The sequence below is a fragment of the Paroedura picta genome, chromosome 13, assembly GCF_049243985.1.
Source record: "Paroedura picta isolate Pp20150507F chromosome 13, Ppicta_v3.0, whole genome shotgun sequence".
In the NCBI taxonomy this organism is placed as follows: domain Eukaryota; kingdom Metazoa; phylum Chordata; class Lepidosauria; order Squamata; family Gekkonidae; genus Paroedura; species Paroedura picta.
In genome coordinates this window covers 9884318-9892645 of record NC_135381.1, presented here as the reverse complement: position 1 = coordinate 9892645, position 8328 = coordinate 9884318, and positions in this window count along the sequence as shown.

Sequence of the window (8328 nt, the reverse complement as noted above, 5' to 3'; positions counted from 1 at the left end):
GGATGAAATGGAAGAGGAGTGATGTCGGCCACTTTGGGACCCCCTTGGAGAGAAGGGCAGGGAACAAACCGAGTAATGAGAACCAATGATTTGGAAGAACAAAAATTGAATCCAACAAAGATTTATTCAAGGCGTGAGCTTTCATGTGCAGGGACCCTCCCATTCGACCCCCAGGTTGAGAACCACTGCCTTACCGCTTTTATTTATACAATCATGGTTTAAGATTTTCGGTGTTCCTAAAAACTTGGGCCCTTTGCCATGTTTGTAGAAAGATCTGTCTTTGTTTCTCTGCATATCCGCAGATGTTCTGGATTGGCTGTCCTGAGGATGACAGGAAACTGCCTAAAACAAACAGGACCAGTGGTCCATGTTAGTTAACATCAGCTCTCTAAACCAGAGGTAGCGAATGCTGGCAGGGGGCTCCTGGGAATTGTAGTCCATGGACATCTGGAGGGCCGCAGTTTGACTACCCCTGCCCTAAACGCTCAGGCAGATCTTTTTTTTCCTGATCCACTTAGGACTGTTTGAGGGTGCAGCTCCCAATTTGGGAGCCCTGATTCTAGCAAAGTGTGACGGGCAGGCAAGGGCCCATTCCGCACACATTACTTAATGCACTTTCAATGCACTTTAGAAGTAGATTTGGCTGTTCTGCACAGGAAAATCCAGCTGCAAAAGTACACTGAAAGTACATTATCCTGCACATGCAGAAAAGACCTAGGTTGAGCGTCTCCCTAAGAGTAAGAGCTGACAAAAGGTTGTGAGAGCAGGAGACTGGAAAACAGCCGTTGACAAATGACAGGGGGGTGGCAGCAATGCTCTTTCTGAATTCTTTTCCCCCTAATGAGTGGAGAAGTCCACATCCCCAGCAGAGTATAACTGCTGTAATCTCAAAATGGGCAACGGGCAGCGTTAAGACCCTGCACAGCGCCAGATTGTGTCAATGAGCGACTGCTCAGCTCAGAGGCAACACTGGCTAGCAGCAGAGACAAGTCTGTTGTTTAAGCGCTGAGGTTTTCCAACTGAGGGGGACTATGTGGAAGTGCTGCTTGGAACAGGCTGAAAATCATAAATTGGTAACGGAAGGATTCCCGTTCATTCCGAAGTTCAACGGGTGGAGAACGTTGTTTCTTAGACTTGAACTTTCCTCAGTGTTTTGTTCTTATAAAGGAAAGTTTCCAGGTTGGATTAACCCTGTGGGCTGAGGGGGGAAACGCGCGTTTACGGTTTAATAACTCGGCCGTTACAAATATCTGAAGAGGCGAGCAGAGACTCACAAAAGCTCCTGCCCTGCCATGGATTTTGTTTGTCTTTAAGGCGTGACTAGACTTTTGCCCTATTCTACGGCTGCAGAGAGACTAACAGAGCTACCCGTCTTGATCTATATACATATATTATAGGATAGGAATAAATGGCAGCCACTGAACATGTGCCACGACCCCTAGTGTTCCTTGGAGGATCTACAATCCAAATCCTCCGAGGTATCCCATCCAAATACTAGCCAGGGTTGGGCCTGCTAAGCTTCCAAGAGCTGACAGGATTCGGCTCCAAGACTCAGCACCCTTCATGGATACAGTATCTCAACGTTAGTCCTTAGTATCACCAAGTGGAAGGCTCTAAGATCTGAGCTGCCATCACTCAGGGCAGAAAGTACTGAACTAGGTGTTTTTTTTTTCATTTGATTTATTTTAATTTATAATTCCACTTCTATCCCGCCACTCCCTTGACCAGCTTGTGGCGGCTAACAGAAAAAACACACATTAAAACCCATAATAAAACCCCCTAGAAATAACAACATAATCCAAAAATCGATGGGTGTCTGATAACCCTCCCCGTCCCCCCCACTTGTAAAGATAGATACACCTCCAGGGGGATTATAGATGCCACCTAGATCTTGATCAATGGAAAATAAGGAGAGAATGAATGAATCTGACCTCATCCGTGCCAGACTAGGGGTAGGGAGAGACCTGGGTTCAAATTTCCACTCAGCCATGACTCTTGCCCGGTGACCTTGAAATGGCCATTCTTGCAGCCTTGCCAACCTCCAAGGGTCCTTGTGAGACTCAGACAGAAGAGGGGAGAACCATGCAGGCGGCCTCCACCACCTTGTGGGAAAGGTAGGGGAGCAATGTGCTGAAAACCTTCCTAGACGGGCACATCAGGGGATATTTGTGAGTTGAAAGCAGATCCCAAGGTATGAAAATCCAATGCAGTTGAGGTGAGCTGTCCTCCTCACTTCTCCGTCTTCATTCGTTTACCTTTCGGAGGATCTCCCTTGGTTTTAATTAACTGGGACGTCTATAGCCCTCACCTCTTCCTTTGATGAAGGGACCCCAGGGAAGCACCTCATAGCATTAATATGATAATTTGGAACATCTTTGCGGCTGCCTGTTTTATCGCTGTCTCTAGCGGCACGCAGCCCTCGCCTTAATTACCATTCCCGGACAAAACAAAACCTTTTCCTTCCTTGCTAAAGAGCTGGGGGAGAGCCTAAAGACTTTCATGATCATTTCTTGGTCCTGCCCAATCTGTCCATCTTGCCTTTCATGAAAAAAACAATCCATGGTTCAGATCTCCCTGAATCGACATACCGAGTTTACCAGGTTTGATTCTGCGCTCCCCCACATGCAACCAGCTGGGTGACCTTGGGCTCACCACGGCACTGACCGAGCAGTGATATCAGGGCTCAGCCTCACCCACCCCACAGGGTGTCTGTTGTGGGGAGAGGAAAGGGAAGGCGACTGTAAGCTGCTTTGAGCCTCCTTTGGGTAGGGAAAAGCAGCATATAAGAACCAACTCTTCTTCTTCTTCTTCATCTCCAGTAAAAAAGCCGTCAAATAATTTATTTATCTATTTATTGAATTTCTAGACTGCCCCTTATCAGCATTGCCATCATGGGCCAGTGGACAACACTGTTAAAATGCAATAGCAATTAAACGCATTAAAACAGTTAAAATGAATTAAAAAGTTAAATCAACCAAACAGTTGGTGATATCCGCATTAATTCTTCTAATTGGGACAGGCATTAAGAGCTGTTGGATTGCAGGGGGGAACCTTTATTGTTTGTATGTTTATTGGTCTGATCTGGCCTCAACAGTAAGCCTGGCGGAAGAGCTCTGTCTTACAGACCCTATGGAACTTTGTTAGTTCCGTTAGGGCCCTGATGTTCTCGGGGAGCTTGTTCCACCAGGCAGGGGCCAGGGAGGAAGAATCCGGATTCTACAATGAAGGTTATAACTTAAGGCATATTGGCGACAACCTCCCTATCTAGCCAAGGACCAGGACATAAGGACTAGCAACTTATGACAGTGGTGGGAAACAAATCCAAGGTTTTAGGAGACCAAAGGACTCTCTAGATTGCAGCTTGCATAGCTAACCTTCCGGGATGAGTGAGAACAGAGATGAGTCAGCTGCCTGCATCCTGCTCCTTTTCGGTCCTTGAATGTCACTCAGCTGCCATGTGTTTTCTTCTTATATACATGTGTGCTGCCTAGTCATACAGAATCGACTTACGGTGATCCCCACAAGGAGGTTTTGAGGCAAGAGACTAACAGAGGGAGACTGACATTGATTTCTTCTCCATAGTCATTCTTGGTGGGCTCCCATCCAAGAACCGACCCTGCATAGCTTCTAAGATCCGGTGGGGAGCCCAAAGTGAACAGCATTGGCTCCAGTTTCCAGTTCTAGAAATGTTAGAAATTGTCCAAGTTAAACCAGAATCCACAAGGGAAGGCAGCAGGGCAGGGGTGGCCAAACTGTGGCTCTTCAGATGTCCATGGATTACCCCTGGGGCTCATGGGAATTGTAGTCCATGGACATCTGGACAGCCGCAATTTGGCCACCCCTGCCCTGCTGCCCTCCCTTGTTGATTCTGGTTTAACTAGGACAATTTCTAACATTTCTAGAACTGGAAACCGGAGCCAATGCCATTCACTGCAGCTTTGGGCTCCCCACTTCATTGGTGTTGTTCTCTCCTGCTTGCATATACATTCATTAAAGGCACTGCCACCCCAAAACAGCATGCGACCATCCCGATAACTGCACTGGATTCCTCAGCATCGCGCTGGATTCCTCAGCGCGAAAAGAATCTTGATGAGACTGTACTAATCGATGGACAGGAAGGGTTTCTCAAACGGCTGGGAGTTAATTAATTTTCTACATTAAAAAAATTGGTAAGCATTTATTCAGTGATATGACCATATATATACTTCCCGGCCACATTCTGCATCATGGTGCCACTTCTGGAGTTCCTTGAAGCCTGAAGAATGTTTCAGGGGTTTCTCACTGTTAAAAAAAAATTGAGAATGGCTGTGATAAATGGTTATGCCACATGATAAATGTTTAATGGCGTAGAGAGCCAGCTTGGTGTAGTGGTTAGGAGTGCAGACTTCTAATCTGGCATGCCGGGTTTGATTCCCCGCTCCCCCACGTGCAGCCAGCTGGGTGACCTTGGGCTCACCACAGCACTGATAAAGCTGTTCTGACCGAGCAGTAATCTCAGGGCTCTCTCAGCCTCACCCACCTCACAGGGTGTCTGTTGTGGGGAGAGGAAAGGAAAGGTGAATGTAAGCCACTTTGAGACTCCTTCAGGTAGAGAAAAGCGGCATATAAGAACCAACTCTTCTTCTTCTTCTAAAATATATTCAAAATTAATTTCCTCCCACCCTGGGTTTGGGAAACCCTTTCAGGGCCGTCAAGAAACCCTGGTTGAGAAAACGCGCTCTAACCACTAAACCACACTCTCTCTTCATTTAGCACGATGGTTTGAAAGGCACTCATTTGCAAATAAATGCTGAAGATTGTAGGGAAAACTTGTTAACAGTGAGTTGGGAAGCTGAAAATCTCGCTGCTTTCTGCCCAACTGGGGCTCTCCATCAAACAGCCTGAGGTTCCTCTGCCGGCAGAAAGGCTGGCTGTTGTTTCGTTTGTTTTTTTTTCAAACAAATAGTTCCAAGCCTCTCGGAGCCTCTCGCCTGCTCCGTATGTTAATGCCCAATCAAGTCATTGATCATGCAAAAGACAAAGCAGAGGAGAGGCATTTGTAATGCAAATGAGCCTTCTCTCCCACCGTAGGTGCCTATTCCCATTACAAATCAATCCAAGCAAAACCACTGTAAGAACAGCAGCAGGCTTCTTGGAACCATTAGTGGCAGCCCAGATGAAGCCGGTGGCTAAATTTGGATAAGGCTGTTGACAAAAATAGGATGGCCTGTTTGGCTGTTGTGTACCCAGCTCAGCAACAAAAGCTGAACTCCCACAAGCTTTGGGGTATAAAAGAGCAAGATACAACCCCCAGCAGGCGTGCCCTGTGCTACTCCTGGGGACTTTGTGGAACAGTTAAGAGGAGCGGCTTCTAATCTGGAGAGCCGGGCTTGATTCCCCGCTCCTCTGCATGCAGCCAGCTGGGTGAACTTGGGCCAGTCACAGCCCTGATAGAGCTGTTCTCAAGGAGCAGGAATATCAGGGCTCTCTCAACTTCCCCTCCCTCACAGGTTGTCTGTTGTGGGGAGAGGAAAGGGAAGGAGAATGTAAGCTGCTTTGAGACTTTTTTCGGTAGAGAAAAGTGGCATATAAGAACCAACTCTTCTTCTTCTTCAGTAATATCAAGGTTCTCTCAGCCTCCTCTCCCTCACAGGGTGTCTGTTGTGGGGAGAGGAAAGGAAGGCGATTGTAAGGCACTCTAAGACTCCTTCTTTCTGAACCTAGGTTAGAGAAGGTGTGGGAATCACTGGCCAAGATGCTAAACCTACATGATCTGACTCTCAATTCTGCTATGAACTCACAGGGTGACCTTACGCAAGCCGCACTTCCTGCGCATCGCATTTTTCTTCTGTCTTGTGTAACTCACTGCCACAAGGTATGTATGGGCTTGGATCCACCAGAGCTGACTTTCTCAACCTTTTTCCCCTGGAGGAGCTCCTGAAATATTTTTCAGGCTTCAAGGAGCCCCAGGACTGGGCTGGATCCAGGTTGGGTTGGGAATTCCTACCCCAGAGTGTTCCCACAAATGAAAGGATTTCTGTTTGTGCATTGATTCGGGATGCCAGCCGCGGGTTGGGAACTTTGTGGGACATTTGTGGGAGGATTTTAGAAAGGGCAAGCTTTGGAGGAGAGGGATATAATACAATTACGATTGAAACCAAACGCTTATTACCTTGGTCTTTAGCCGGTTCATTTTATCTTCATGTTTATACTTTGCAGGAGCTGTGAGCCATTTGTGGGGCAAGAGGGCTTCTTGAAGAGGGCCAAGAGGCCAGTGCAAAGGCCAGCATTCCACTCCCCCCCTCCCCAAAAATAACAAAATTCATGTTGTTGTCCTTGGCAGCTAATTAACTAATCCTCGCCTCCCTCCCCTTTTGCAATTGCCGTTCAAAATAAAGCTATAAAAAGTCCCGATATGAGAGACGGCAAAGACCAAGCGCAAATGTGTAATGAAAACCATAACACTTAACTATGCCCCCGGGTGTGATAGTGGAAGAGAAAGACCAAAAGTGGAAGAGCACAAGGAGGGCTGACAATTAGAGAACATTTCGGTGGGTTCAAAGCGAAGAGGAAGGGACAGTTATTAAGCGCAGGGGGGAGGGGGAGTCCAAATTCAGAAGCCTCTATGGTTGCCAACTCTGGCTTGAGAAATTTCTGGCAATTTGGAGGCAGTGCGCATGAAGGGGGGGATTTGAAAAGGGAGTTCATTGCTGAGTTTGCCTCGGATGCTGTCTGCGGAACATCAGCAATTCCAGGAGAAATCAAGGCCCCAGGTTCTTGTTGTGAGAGCATCTTGCCAGCATCATCAGAACAGAAAGCTTTGTACCAGATTAAGAAAAGACCGAAAGACAGGCTCGCTTCCTATATAAGCGTTTTGTTCTAAATAATCATAGAATCCTAGAGTTGGAAGGGGCCATGCAGGCCATCTAGTCCAACCCCCTGCTCAACGCAGGATCAGCCCAAAACATCCTAAAGCATCCAAGAAAAGTGTGTATCCAACCTTTGCTTGAAGACTGCCAGTGAGGGGGAGCTCACCACCTCCTTGGGCAGCCTATTCCACTGCTGAACTACTCTGACTGAAAATTTTTTTCCTGATATCTAGCCTAATAATAGGCAAGGTTAAATAGCAACGTTTGTTTCAGTAGAATTCTGCGGAATGCTTGAATACCATTCAGCTTCGTGGTGTTCTTGAGGCTGTAATGATCATGTTTCATTCTAGGGAGATAACTCCTGAGGACGTCATAGTAAAAAAAAACCAAGCTCTGAAGAAGATCAGCTACTCAACGGGCTTCCACATAGATGCTCATTGTCTGCGGGCGTACAATTTATTCATCGGCCTGTTTACAATTTATCACAGAAGCGTTTCTGCGGCATCGCAAAACTACGATTTTTGTCTGCTGGCCTGCAGTTGAGTACAGAAGCTAGGGTGCAGGATCACAAGGTTAGGACTTCCCCAAAGCAATAAGGGTGTCTGTGGTCAGGAATGGAAAGGGAAGGTGATTGTAAGCTGCTTTGAGACTCCTTCGGGTAGAGAAAAGCGGCATATAAGAACCAACTCTTCTTCTTCTTCAGTAATTTCAGGGCTCTCTCAGCCTGACCCACCTCACAGGGTGTCTGTTGTGGGGAGAGGAAAGGGAAGGCGATTGTAAGCTGCTTTGAGACTCCTTCGGGTAGTGAAAAGCGGGGTAGAAACCGAATCTGAGCCTCAGCCTAAGACACAGCCCATACTCCTTCACTTCCAAAAGTAACTCCCTGGCTTGGAATATGAATGCAGCATTCGTAATGCCTGAGTGTCATTAAACTAAGCAACATGTTCCTGACAGGTTCTTTTCTGGCTCAGAGCGTAATCCCGCACCCGCTTGGTTAATTAGCAATTATCTGTTTTGGAATACGAGTATGTCCGCGTCATTAGGCTCCGTTTGCTTATCAAATAATCATTATTTCTCCCTGAAAACTATATATATATTCTTTTTGCAGCATGGAAAACAAAACGAGATTCTACGCATGCCCGGTAGGTATTGCAGCTCCCTCGTCGGCTTGTACGCGGGGACACGAAAAATCTGGAATTTTGGCGCTTACTCTCGGCTAAGGCCTCTTCGACGGCTGAGAAACGACAATGGCGGGCACCAACATTCCCAGACGGACACAAACTTCAGGAGGGAATGGGGGAAACGGGAAAATGTGAAACAGAAGCTCCGAGTTAAGGTGAGAGGGGTTTGCCTAGTGCTAGGCCTGTCCTGAGGAAAGCCGTCACTCTGCTCCAATTTGGGGAAATCATTCTGTTGGCATGATGAAAGGCATAGACAAAGAAAGCTTTATGGTTGAATCAATGAAGTGATTATATTGGAG